Source organism: Solea senegalensis, linkage group LG16 (genome assembly GCF_019176455.1).
Source record: "Solea senegalensis isolate Sse05_10M linkage group LG16, IFAPA_SoseM_1, whole genome shotgun sequence".
Lineage (NCBI taxonomy): Eukaryota > Metazoa > Chordata > Actinopteri > Pleuronectiformes > Soleidae > Solea > Solea senegalensis.
The window spans coordinates 6,714,920-6,729,748 of NC_058036.1; the positions used below are offsets into that span (position 1 = coordinate 6,714,920).

The following is a 14,829-nucleotide window of genomic DNA, read 5'->3' on the forward strand; positions in this document are numbered from 1 at the left end:
AAAGCGGGAGAAGCAAAGCTTAACTAGTCCCGCCCCCATTATCATCATACATTTCCTTTTTTTTTGTTTTTTCTTTTTTTTTTATGACATTTTGCCAAAGAAAACATGTTTCAGCATCCGGCAACACTCAGAGATATAGTCTAGCTCGAGACAGTCAACTCAGACTCCATGTGTGTCCGTACACGTGTCCATGATGTTCCGTCACGCGTGACATTCTCGACTTGTTGCCTGGCATATTCAACTTCCCAAAAGTCACAAAATAATCCAATCAATAGAGGTCAATGCATATTTATTTATTTATTTATTTATTTTTTCCCTTTAGTCATCCATCTCATCCATAGGATCCGCCTCGCTTTTCCTCTCCATTCTTTTCACGTGCTCGAGGGCTGCGGAGACGTCTTATCAGCGGAGCTGGGGAATCGAACCCACAACCTCCAAGTTGAAAGATGTTCGTCTTGGCCTATTCGCAGGGCCGGATTTGAACCACCGTCCCTTGTAACTCAACCACTCAAGAGACCCGGTCCCGTATGAGACGCGTCGGAGAGAGAAAGGTAGAGGCGGCGAAGTTTGTGAATATCTATGACTGCAGAATATGGAGTCAGGCGTCACAACAACACTCTTAGCTCCTTTTCCCAATAAGGTACTCTCAGCTCTTTCTGAAGAGAAAGCCTCCCAGCTCCCGCCCTCTCTCAGCCACCACACTTTGCTGAAGTGTCATTAGGATTGTAAAGGGCAGGTTGCCATAGTGCTGCGGGGCCGCTGAAGATGTATGGACTCATAGATAAAACCACCATATTTTGAATGTAAAGATCCGAGTGCATGGCGGCTAATGCCGGTGGCCGCGGCGGGGACTGCACTCGCCGCTCCTTCATCTGCAGTCGGCGCGCGTGCATCTTTCATGCGGCGCCCTCGTGCTCTGTTTTGCGAGATTGCTAGCTTTGCTCTTCAATCCACTTTCATTGTCTATCTGTGGCCGCGCTTGTTAGTTAGAGCTGGGCGTAGTATTTGGCAGAGCCGAGGGGAAAGGTGGAACACCTCTTTCACAATTTTTGCCATAATGGTTGCCTTTTGATTTTTTTCCCCGGGCTTTGGGGGCTACCAGGGATTGTCTCTGAAATTATTCCATTTTGGCAGAGAAAAAGAAAATGGATTGTGCCGACCCTGTTTTGTTCCTGGGGGGGGGCGGCTGCAGTATTATCCCGGGCTGACACCGGTGGCGAAGAGGCAATCACAGTGGCCCTCGCTCTGACAAAAACACTCCATCTGCAAGGAGAGGAGGAAATCACACCACAATGATGTCTGACTCTTCTGCCTCACTCTGGCAGCTGGGCCCTGGGACCCGGGAGCTGCGACACAAACCTCCACCGCGGCGGCCGCCCTGCACTCGCACAAACAACACAATACGAATCAGCAGCTGTAACGCACAAAAGCAACGCACCTGCCCCGCACAACAAGAACAAAAAAACAAAGTTTCCTTTTGTCAGTGGGACTTAGGACTGTGTTGGTTTCATCGTACTCAACGAGAAACATACAGTTGCTCACGTTGTGGAGAACTTTTGACTCACTGTCGTTGAAGCGACAAGCAAACGGCGAGTTTAATGACACGAGGAGGCAGTGTGGGATCATGGGATTTGTTTGTATGGGTGAGATTTAGGCGGCAAAACACAGAATAAAAGTGGAAAAACAACATTTCCTTCCTCACGCTGATGTGTCATAGGGAGTTACAGCAGAGAATGACAAAACTTTTATACATATATTTTATAGATAAGATAAGACAGTGGAAATAGGGACAGTAAAGATGAGGATGATAAATAACAAACATGCATTACCAAAAAAAGTACATTAAATAAAGATATTAACACTAAGACTGTAAAAAAAAAGTTAAAAATAGAAAATATTTAGTAGAGCTGAAACATTTAATCGATTACTAAATGAATATTTTGATAATCGATAAACCTTTTTTCATGATTAAAACAAGATTTCCGATTGTTTAACCTTCTTAAATGTGAGTATTTTCTTCATTTCTTTCAAATAAAAGACAGATTCATCGATTATGAAAATAATCGTTAGTTGCGGCGCTAAAAGATATCAACACTAAGACTGTAAAACAGAAGTCTTACAGTCTTTATTTTTAACAAAAGTTAAAAATAAAAAGTATTTAGAGCCCATTCACACACCCCTACACGGCAGGAGCACCACTGGGAACTGAACCCTCGACTTTCCAGTTGAAAGACAACTTGGCTACCGCTCAGCCAACGTTGCCCCACCGTTAGTGCAACCACATTTATACAAAAATAGCTTTAAAATAGACAAATAAATCAACACATTTTCAGGCTTTTAACCCCATGAAGCTGTTTGCCTACAAAACTCAAATACCATTAAGATGTCAAACACACACACACACACACACACACCAGATGGAAGATAAGCAGCGGTGTCGCTCGCCCTGTTAGTATTCAGCCGTGTCACCTCTTTCCCTCCGTGGTCCCATACCTGAGGATCAAACGCGCCTCTTTGTGAGAGAGGCCTGACCCCCTGCTATCAGCAAACAGAAGAGAGTCCAGCTGACACCACTCTTGAGATGTGCAGTGCAGACAGAGGCCTGTGATTACGGCACAATCCTGAGGAGACGGCCCCCCTCCGTCCCTGCCCCTGCCCCAGCCTCCCACAACACACCGTCCACCCACTCCCCCTCCAGCTCTCCGTCCGCCGCAAATTCACCTATCTCTGAAATAGATGTTAATCTCGCAACTGGCCGCCTCCGAGACCTCGTTGACACACATGCAGCCGCCGTCGTTGCCATGAATAATCAATAGAGCGCCCGTTTTCCGTGAACATATTTCCCAGAGCATGCAGGACTCCTCATGGAGAATAAAACCTGGTCCTAATGAGGCAGGACCTTGGTGCTAAGATTTGAGTTGTGGTTGGGTTAAGGTCAGGCATTAACTGGTTATGGTTACGGTGAGGCGTGCTGTTTTGTTTAGTCTGGCCAAATGAATGGAAGGCAGTGCCGTGTCCTAAGAAGAGTAGCTGCACAAGCCTGTGTGTGTGCGCCTCTGTGTGTGTGTGTGTGTGTGTGTGTGGAGGAGCTCTCTCTAGGATACAAGGTAACACAGGGGGGATATGGGTCTGTCTCGTGCCTCCGTTGCACCACGTGAAAACCAATGAAGGTAAAGCAAGAGGGGGGATTAATTTGTTTTGAGAGAGGCAGCGGCTCAAGTGGGTCTTCCAATAGCAAATTAGCGAACCCTCATTTCGAAAACCCTCATACATACTAGAGAACAGTAATGTGCAAACACAAACATCACCCATGTGCACATGCATGCAGTATTTTCCCCGTCAGACGAAGATGGAAAATCATACACTATTTCCTTTCGCCGCTCCCCCCCCCACACACGCTTGTGCGCGCAAACAACAAGAAGAAAACTCCAATTTTATCTGCAGGGGCAGAAATCAATCTCACATCTCTTTAGTTAATCCGCAATGGCTCTCTACAGATCCTGACACTAATAAGGTATTGAGCAGGTGAGGCCAGGGGCTGAGGAGGAGAACAGAGGGAGAGAGGAGAGGGCCCTGCAGTCTGGGGCCGGACTGGCGGCTGGCACTGTTCCAGTGCAATTATGGGGCTTGTGTATGGGAGAGAAGGGGCGCAGGAAAGCAGCAGCAGCAGCAGCAGCACAGATAGAAGGGAAAGGCAAAGAGAGAGCGAGAGAGAGAGAGGGAGGCGAAGAGAAAGCAGGAGAAAGTGGGGAGGGAGGAGGAGGAGGAGGGGGGAAAAATCGATCCCATCTGTGGTATGATGGTTAATTAAAGCAGCTCTTGAGCAGCCCAAGGATGAGAGGCTTGGCTGGGCTCCTGGAGGCACAGCTCTGATTACTCACACAGAATGGATGGTTTCTTAGCAATGAAAGGAGGGGGCCAAGAGCTGCCTGGTGGGGTGCACAGACGACATCAAGGAGGGAGAGACATGTGCGTGCTGCACACACACACACACACACACGCAGACACACACTTGCATGCATATGTAAGAAGTCGTATGCATCATAATCCCATATAGGCAGCACAACATCGGGTAAATTAGATCCAAATAAACGCATCGGGACACTGATCGGGGTAACGTGAGTCCCCGTGATGAGGTGAATGTAAATCCACCCCGTGTTTTTAAATCGACGGCACATTAAAGTCTCCACAAACAATGAAAATAGGGTCCTTAATTTACTCCGTAAACACTTAGTCTTATCTCACCATTCCGTTTAGCCCTGAATTCCACCCTCCTCTTTAACACTCATGGCTCTCTCACACTGAAAGGGCATGATGGGTGACAGCCCCGCCACTTTGGTATGACCCCACCCCCATATGGTGAGATCTGGTATTGCATAACATATTCAGGCAAAGAGGGAAAGGGACATTTTTGCACGTTAACAATCACTGAATGATTCTTTATGACTCTATGGTAGGATATCGATCGGCGGCGGCCGTGAAACTTCCCTTCCACGTGACACCAGTCGCCGAGGAAGTAAAACAAGGGCTCTCGAGAGACGATGTGCCGCCCGTCCTCCTGTTTTTTACAAAGTTCAAGCTGACGTATAATCATACTCTCAGAGTTAGAGAGGGGTTGTAATAAACCTCCAAATCTGAGGTGTATGAATTATGTATATGCAAAGTGGGGGATTTGATGGCTGTAAAACGGAAAGGAGGGTGTCGGCGGCTGATTGAGGCGCGCCGTGCTGCGCCGCCATGCCTCCCTCTACAGAAAGACTGGGGTCAGGGCCCCGTGCTAATTGGTGTCGGGCCGAGCGCTTGTGAGCTAAATGAGAAAATTACACGCTGTGGGAGGAATCAGCCGCGGTTTGTTGCGGGGGCCTTTCGACAGTATGGCTGCCGTCCTATCTGCGAGGTGGAGACAGCTGTCTGCCTCGGTGTTTGTTTGTCGGGGAGGGGGAGGAGGGAGAACTTTGACGGTGTAGGAGTCTCCAGTTCACTTTCAGGCACACCCAGTAGATATACAGTACACGAGCAACGTGTGCGTGCGTGAAATTTTCCACCCATCACACAAGATAACAGCTGGTTTATATTGGACGTGCATACTTGTCTTTTTTGCTTATTTTAACCATCAAAGGGCCAAAAAATTGTCCTTTTTGCCCATTTTCCCAGAATAACTTTCAATATCTGGCTGTTATTTACAATTCACCGCATGTTTTACCGATTTTAACAGTTTAAAATGAAGAAAAACAAAAGGTTCTATAAAAGAAAGTTGTACGCGAACGCCAGATTTTGTGTAGTGTGTACAGTATAAAACATATTTACAACACCTGCTTGAGTTGTTATCTTTACAGTATGTCCAAAAGCGGGAAACGATGTACTTAAATGACCGTGATAAACTTCTCCGCTTTCAGAAACCGTCGGAATTTCTCCGATAGCACGAAACCTTGCGTGATTGCGCTAATGCAAAGTGCTCTCGCGCAAACCGGTCGCCAGCAAGAGATAGTTGAGGCACAATGATGATTGGTTTTGCAGCTTTTTTTTTTTTAACCACGTTCACCTCCTTGTTTGGGAGTTACGAGCCACAGCTTCTCCGCTCTCTCGTATCGTAGTGAAGCTGCTGTTTTCTGACTCCACCCACTGTCCAAACACAGCAAACAAACAAAGAAAAGAGTCCGATTCCTCCCTCAGGAGTTACCAGATGAGATGCAAGTGTCCCCACACAAGTTGGGGAGTGCAGCCGTTCCCTGAAGTCACTTTTGAATCCGTGAAGAAGAAGTTTCCAAACTACGTAAATGTCGTGTAACTCATTTACATAGGGTGCAAATCGCCAAAGTGGACGCCAAAATTCAAAATGGCTGACTTCCTGTTGAGTTGAGGTCATGGTTACGGTCAACTTTTTTGTTCATCTTGGTCTATAACATCTTTCCACCAAGTTTCGGGAAATTCGGTGAAACTAAATTTTGCCTGTGTTTTCATCTTCGGGGGTGCTATAGAGCCCTTGAGCAACACATGGGTTCGGGACCTATGCCAATATCGCGTTTTCGTCAGACCTGACCTCCATGCCAAGTGTCAGGAGTTTTTATGCACGTTAACCCCCTCAAAAATGAAAAATCTGAAGGATTATTATTATATGCACTGTGTGTAACTGCAAATATCTCAACTTATTGCAGCAACGCGGCACATTTAAGGATATTAGACATGGCTGACACTGCTAAAGTTGAAACTGGGCATCGGAATGATGGAAGGAATGTGATTTTGATGTGAAGGTGTGAAGATTTTGACAAAGAGGAACATATCCAGGGAGTTTGCACTTGACACAAAGTGGGAAGTAACTGAGCCACTTTTTGTGCTTTTGGTGTTTTTTCCTTGAGTAAATGAGGCTCAATTAGATCCTCGTTCTTCGCTTTTGTTTCTCTTGAAATTTTCCATTTGTCTGCAAAGCTTGAAACGGTGTGATGACGAGCCAATCCAAAAAACGGCGTGTCTTTTATTCATGAACGCGTTGTTTTTCCGCGTGCCTTTTGTGTGCCGGTACATTTGTGCCGCTCAAAGCCCCGGGCGAATTATTCACCACAAACACAGCATTCCTCCACTCCTGCGGCACACCCACCCGACAAACAGACAAACAACAATGTGGACTAAATGACTTAAGTGTTGGATTGCCTTCCTTTTGTTCTTTCGCTTATTTCTCGTCTCCGCTTGGCTCTTTCTCTCTCCAAGACAGTCTCCTTTGGTGGCGAGCCCCGGCAATCTTAAATAAACGCCATTAACTGTTTGCTCATATCAGCCGCAGAAAGTATGCCGCAGCCTCCTTTGTCTCACTATCAGTTGTTTAAACGAGGTTTGTGCTGTAATGGCGTGGTCGGCCTGCGCCTGGAGGCTTTGATGTGCCGTCTCACGCAGAGACGCTGAGCCTGGACTTACAATTTCAGGAGGTCGCGTGGAAAACAAATGAACGGGAGAGCCCTGCAAACACAGGGGGTCATACGAGGCACGGCTCATCATACAAGCAGCAAAATAATCTCTACCACTTTCCAATAATCATAGAGGCTTTTACAGTTGGAATCGGTGGCTTTATTAGTTGTCAATAAGTCATTCAATACTGTATAGATCAGGGGTCTGCAACCTTTAACATGACCACAGCCATTTTTGTCTAAATTAAGATGTAAAGTTTTTTATATACTATATATGTGTGTGTGTGTATATATGTGTATGTATATATGCATATATATGCATATATATGCATATATGTATGTATATGTATGTATATATGCGTGTGTATATGTGTATGTATATGTATGTATATATGCATATATATGTATATATGTGTGTATATGTATGTGTATGTATATGTATGTATATATGTGTGTATGTATATGTATGTATATATGTGTGTGTATATGTGTATGTATATATGTGTGTATGTGGGTGTATATATGTGTATGTATATGTATGTATATATGCATATATATGTATATATGTGTATGTGTATATATATGCATATATATGTATATATGTGTGTATATATGTGTATGTGTGTGTGTATATATATGCATATATATGTGTGTGTATATATATACATATATGTGTACATATTCATTTGTATATATCCATATATGTATGTGTATATATATACATTTATATACACATATATACATACATATATGTGTGTATATATGTATGTGTATATATATATATAGTGAAGGAGAAAATTGATGAAATTAAAAGTAACTCACTTTGAAATAAATATAGCAAAATGTGTATTTTCTGTATATAGTAACCCTTTATGTTCACTATTAACTAGGTGCCTACTAACATGCATGTAATTAGCATACTAGCCCTTTATTAGTGATTATTAAGCACGTATTAACACCTTAATCAGGAAATAACATTGCAAATAACCATGCATGCCTGCCATAATAGGTATGTGGATTATTTATTTATTTATCACCTTGATCTAAACAAGACAGAAAGAAATCTACTTTTTATTCAAAACAAAACATGGAGCCACTGCAGAGGGGCCCAAGAGCCACAGGTATAGATCATAAAAGATATCACTTTTTACTCTCTTTTGGTTTAAAAACATCCTTTTCCAATAAACCATTTGATCCCTTTCTCCCTATACACTACGCTGTATAACTGCAGACTTGATGGATTATTGAAAAAGAGTGAAATTGTCACATGACATGGAAGCTGTTTTAAATAATGCGTGTTTTGAAAATAGAGAACATGACTCATTACTAAATGCCTTTGTCATGACATAAAATAATGCTGCTTTACATCATTTAATTTAGTCAAAGGAACAAAGTGAACTGATTAAGTGAAGTCGGGTCAACGACAAATATTTTTTTGCAGTGTCATACGAAGGACATCCGAGTACTTTTTGTACTGTGCTGCTGCAACGTCTACTCATGTAAATATTTGACTATTTCCTCCATCAATCAACTTATTTCAGTAAGTGTACATAACTTTTTCCATTTAAAGGTCAGCAAATCCCTTTCTGCAGTATTTATTGCAGTAAAACAGAGTATTTCTATACTCAATTCAACGTTTGACTGTTTCTTCCATGTCTGGAGGCTAACAGGGATTATTCAAAGGTGAAATATTGCATTATAAAGAGTTTTTTAGAGTTTTTAACACATTTATTTACTCCTCCATTTGAAAGTTTTATCTCCTTTACAAATTGCACTAACTTAGTGCCAAGGTGCCTTTAGAGACATCATTATGGAGGTTTGACAGCTGCAGGACACGGGTGAGTAATGGCAGCAGTGCATTAGGAGAGGGGGGGGGAGGCTATGTGTGATGGTCTGAGTTGTGAGTCAACATCAGAGGCCGTTGGCTGACCCCACACGACATTACACACTCTGATTTAAGAGCATCTTTCCATCCTCTCCCAGCGTCCACACCAGGGTTTCATACATGATGCAACAACACATCCTTCTCGTTTTAACCCTCTTTCTTTCCTTCTTTCTTTCTCCCTTCCTTTCTTTCTTTCTTGCAGCCCGGCTCCATCTTCTGTGAGGAGGTCGAGGCAGAGCAGGATCATATCAGGGTTTGTATCCAGAGGAGCGCCGCGAGCCCCCGCAGTGGTAAGTAAATACAAGCGTAATGGCCTCTGATTAATTCTACATTGCTCTCGTCAGGCCAGTAAAAAGAGATGTAATGACCTCCTGCATTTCTGTCTCCCTCTCTTTCCTTCTCCCTTACTCCCTCACCTCCACCACCCCCAGCCCCCAAGTCTTTCTCAGTTTCTCCCTCATTTGCTCGGCTTTTGATTATGAATTAAAAGGGATTGCAAATGGTATGCTTTCCGTTGGCCTCCTGATTGCCATATTTGATTAAGAAATGTCAGTGTGCATGTTTCCCATGTCGATCTTTTTTTAGCCCCTCTGTTCGCTCCAACACTCACACATGGCACGGGGAACACAATGGCTCTCAGACAAGACTGCCACAAGCAGCAAACTTGGCGCTAATCAAACGCATTCTTCCGTCTTCCCCCCTCGGGTTCTTTCGCCATCTTTTCTCATTTTTTGCCTTTTCAAGACTGGGCGGGTTTCTGTATCAGCCGCGAGAGACGTCAACAAGGGAGAAATCACGGTCAATTAAAGGCCATTGATATATAAAAAAAAAAAAAACAGGTCGCAGAGAATGAGGACAGGGATACTTGTTTCTCAAATCAGTGTGGACTCAACTTTCTGTCTCTCCAAGTTTGTTTGTAATCGTCCAAATTGGAAGATATTGAGACGAAAAATCCGACTACATCTGTTTGAAAATGGAGTTTTCAGACACCTAGACACCTAAAAATGTGTATCACAAACATGTGAAACTGAAACTGAAATCCCGACTTTTGTTGACTTGATTTGGTCGTCAAGTCGGGAATTCATCACACCAAAGTGACTGTTGTTATTGCGTCTCATCGGGGGGGTGTTCTAACTGTGGCATCCTTATAGATTCTGGTCATAGAACTCAATTTGTCCTTTTTGTGGACTAACGTAATCGTCTTGGTCTTGGGGAGGCATCACGTGCCATCTGTATGCTTTGATTACCCCGATTCAACTCTCCTGAGACAAAAGCTGCCTGTTATATAAGTTTAGTTTCTTCTGACGTGAAGCTGCTCCTTGCCTCTGGTCAGCACCGAACAATGAAGTCAGCTGCTTTTAGCAACACAATAAAAAACCTAATAAACAGCACATGCTCAGCTAAAAACTTTTTGTTGTTTTTTAAAAAAATAAACAATGATTTGCTTAAAAAAAACTTAAAAGATGATGAAAACAAGTTCAGGAAAGCAGATTTTATTTGGTATTAAGCCAATAAAATCTTAGTTAAAGCTTAGTTTTTTTCACCACATCAGTTTGAATATATTACTCATATAGTTTTTTACATTATTCCTAAATATCATAGCACTTCATCTGACTCTATCCATTCAATGGCTGCAGTCCTGCAGCTTTGCCCTCAAGAGATGTTTTAGCCGTGCGCTACGACGCGTTTCTCGTGTGTTTAATGTCTAATCACCACTCCTCTGTTCTTGATTCAGATATCTTCAGTTTGGAACGCCGCTCTCCCATGACCTCTTCAAGCCTCTCAGTGCTCTCGCCGAAGCCATTAGTTAGTTCTCGGCAGCACATATCTGATGGTCCTAAAGCTCAGCCACAAACAGCCCTCACCATTAGTCCCTGCACACCTGCTCACACCCCACACCCTATGTGTATGAATATAAATTTGCGGTATGTCCATGGCTGCGTGGTGGCGGTGTGTCTGACCTGAGAACAAATGCACTTTTTGTATAGTGTGTGTGTGTGTGTGTGCGCGCGCGCGCTTGTGTGTGATAATGGGTTTGTGTCCATCAGCACACAGAACACGAGCCGCCGTGTATCAGGCAGAAGACACACTTAATGCCTGTCACAGGGTCAGATCAAGTGTGTACAAAGGAGAATTGATTCCTTTGAAAAACAGAATCCAACCAAGGACAGTTTTCCCATTTGCCAAGGAGTAAGAAAAGAGAGAAAGGTGTATTGAAAGAGGGCACAGGGAGAAAATGGGAGGCAGAAATGGTGTAGGTGCCTGCAGGAGAGAAATGTGTTGATCTTTTGAGATGAAAAGCTCTACTTTCACAGGCTGCCAAATGGAATGGTGGGCTTCAGGGCTAAGGCTATAAGAAGAGAAGTTTCTTCCCCTCCAGGTCCTTTTGTTATCCTCTCACCAGCCCTTCTCAGTGGAGGTGAAGGTATTGGGTTGAGGGGGGGGCTGGTTATGTCAACTCACTGCCCCACCAGCAACGAAATGGGCTCGGTCCTCGGAAAGAGCCGGGGGGGAACACACGCTTCCTCCTGGTGGAGGTGAAGCACAGGAAAAAGTGAGATTGAAGTTTGAAGCGGGCGCAGAGGAGAGGAGGGTGCTAATGAGGGGACGGCACAAGTAGAAAAGGTTCCACCGGGCTCTTTTTTAACACGGTGGCCCCTCTCGCATTATATTCTTGACTCCACCACAGGAGGGCTTAATGACGCTCTTCAAAGATGGCGATCTTGAGGAAGGAGGGGGGGCATTGTGTGACATACGGGGAAGATGCACCCCCCCCAACGCCACGGAGGAGGTCGCCAAGAAAAGGAAGAGAGAATGGCGTCCCCTCCAGAGAGATGAGTGAGAAGGAGCTCTTTTTCTCAAGACTCTTCATGTGCTCATCTTTCCTCTCACTTCAAACTCTCACTCCTTCTCCGGCTCACCTCTCCACCTCTTCCCGTCCTCCTCTCGCCTCGCTGCCCCGTCCTCTGGAGCAGGTTGTTAATTGTCACACTCATCCGCACCCATTATATACATTAACTTCAGCCTCTTTCACGCTCAAAGTTTTTGAACCATGCATTTAGAGGCGAAACAGAAATTCTTTATATATCATTCAAAACTTTTTTAGATATTCTAACGTCTTAGCTTTATAGTGATGTTCATGACTTTAACCGTGTAAGATAAGATAGGCTGCTTTCTTGGTGGCTCCGGAAAAAATACATAAGATACATAACCACGTCATTGGACACCAAACAGTAAATAATACCTCATTTATTAAAAGAATATTTTTCAGATCCACAAACTTTGGTTTAAGGGGGAAAAACGCCCCTGGAGTGACAACATGGTATCATCCAACAGGAGTTTGAAAACCCTCGACGCGGTGCCGTCAAATCTTAGTACAATTAGGGTTTTCCATTTAAGCGTTAAGGTTTTGCGTATGAGCTGTAATTCTCGCGATATGTGTCACGTAAAATCTCGTCCCGCAAGACTCCACTTGGATGATCTGTGCGGGAACTGGTCACGTGACCCCACTACGCCATGTCCGGTGACGTGTAAATGCGACAAAAAGTGTTTCCATTACGCTTTTCTGATAAACTTTACCAGTTTTTTGTATTGCGATATCTAGGTTTTGCGCATTTCTAAGGGCAATGGAAAGCCAACGACTTTCAGGAACGCTAACACGAAGAAGACGATCTCACTAAGCTGAGCCAAAGCCAATTCCACAAAACGACGCGCAGGGAAGTGGATTTAGTCGTCTTTAACCTCCATCACAAGTAGACTCGTTTTTTTTGTTTTTTTTTTCTTAGATTTTCCTGATTTTCTTTAGCCAAAACAAACTCATCCATCCACCACCAACCCCATCTATTCCCCAAGAATGCCAGAGTATCCATAAACAAAATCAGAGGGTACAGTAAGGTCTCTAATCAAGGCAATCAGAGCTGTTTTCAGAGGTGTACAGCACAGCAGCGCTGGTCTCATCTTTGTCTGTGCTTTAATTACTTGCTTTTGCATTTTGATGGAGGGGGGGTAACTGGGGTGATTGTGCCTTATCACCTATCTCCAAGAATAAAAGACTACCCAATTACTTTGTTTGGATGCTAATGATTGCGTTTCATTAGTAGCCGCTCTTAGCCCTCCTCACCCGGTAAATGAATGAATATGCTGTAATTTCAATTATCGGAATTATGAAAATTGCTTTTAAAAAGACGACACGGGTATCATCAGCTTTCCACTGTGACATAATGCCATTCTAATTTCTATAATAGTTTTAATTGTCAGTGGCCCCGCTGCGCATTAATCATTTAATTGTATTGTCTTTTTCCGCTGCAAACACCTAAACCCCGTGAACACCCACACACTTTCCCGCCTCGTCTTTCAAAAACACAAATCACAATCAGCGCGTTCGTCTTGAGGGCGACGAGAGACGCTGGCACTGAAGCCCAATTTCCAAGTAAAACTCAAAGTTCTTTGATCTCTGTTAGGACATTTTAATCTGAGTGTTCTTTATAATACAACTCTAAGTGTAACTCTGTAACACAGTGGGCTAAAACTAAATAATTCTAATGTAACATGGTTTAAAATAGGCTTTTGTTCATCATACGGATAAGAAAAATGTAATATTTATATTCATTGGCTTCATCTACTGTCTGTGTTTTCCCATCATTCCTTTGCTGAGACTTTGAAAGACCACCTTTGGATAAATATGCATAGTGGTCAAAGGTCAAGGATATCACGCCGCCTGATAATGGCAACAATAATGTCCTTGTGGCAAAAGTGACATCCCATAATCCCCACAGAACAGGAGAGGTGACGATTTGTCACTCTCAGCTTTTTGTTTGCTCCTTTAGAAGCCACCGCGGAGATCAAGATCAAGCAAATCCCTTTTATCCGTTTTATCATAAACGCAAGGTCAATTGTTATTCACTATTTATAGCTTTGAAGGAACATTAACGTTAAAGTATACCAAAAGGCTTTTATACAGAATTAAGAAATAAAACGTGACAAAACATGAACAAACAAAAATAATGTAATAATGATAATAATAATAATAGTGGTGGTTGCTGTGTTGTTATCTTTACATAAATTCTTACTTACTAGAACAAGGAAACACGATAATTATGTGAAACTGAAATGCTATAATAGTGTTTTTATTGACAGTGTATGTGTACAAATGAAAATGGGCTTTGTCGCCGAGCAAATAACACACAACAACCAGCTATTTGTCTGCAGACTTCGCTCGCAAAATCCACACACGTCTGCGGCGAAAAAGACTCCTCTGTCGTGTATGTTTCTGCAACGCTGTCAATCAAACAATGGCCCCGCCTTTCAGACAGTTCCTCCAATCGTCACAAACCCCAGAGAAGCTGAGCTTCCGTGGAAGTGACGTTTTCACCACAGTGAAAAAACCCTATCCTGTGCCATCCCAGAACAGCTGAAGCTGAGGTTCAGATGATTTTAATGCGACAACATATGGCTTTTGATTTCACGCTGTTGCTTTTGAATTCACGCTGTTGCTTTTGAATTCACGCTGTTGCTTTTGAATTCACGCTGTGGTTTTTGAATTCAGGTTGTGGTTTTTGATTTCACGCTGTGTGGCTTTTGTTTTCATGTTGTGGCTTTTGATTTCATCTTGTGGCTTTTGATTTCACCTTGTGGCTTTTGAATTCAGGTTGTGGCTTTTGTTTTCATGTTGCTTTGAATTCAGGTTGTGGCTTTTGAATTCATGTTGTGGCTTTTGTTTTCATGTTGTGACTTTTGAATTCATGTTGTGGCTTTTGTTTTCATGTTGTGACTTTTGAATTCACGTTGTGGCTTTTGAATTCAAGTTGTGGCTATTGTTTTCATGTTGTGACTTTTGAATTCATGTTGTGGCTTTTGTTTTCATGTTGTGACTTTTGAATTCGTTGTGGCTTTTGAATTCAAGTTGGACTTTTGAATTCATGTTGTGGCTTTTGAATTCATGTTGTGACTTTGAATTCAAGTTGTGGCTTTTGAATTCAAGTTGTGGCTTTTGTTTTCATGTTGTGACTTTTGAATTCACGTTGTAACTTTTGCATTCTTGCTGTC

At 43.2% G+C, this 14,829-nt stretch overlaps 1 long non-coding RNA gene across 1 annotated transcript; it reads left to right on the top strand.

Annotated features, from left to right (window-relative positions):
* Window positions 1-8,991: 8,991 nt before the first annotated feature.
* LOC122782641 lies at window positions 8,992-9,287 on the top strand. Its single transcript, XR_006361939.1, has 2 exons — window positions 8,992-9,074; window positions 9,216-9,287. It is a non-coding gene; the product is annotated as an uncharacterized LOC122782641 (long non-coding RNA).
* Window positions 9,288-14,829: the final 5,542 nt, after the last annotated feature.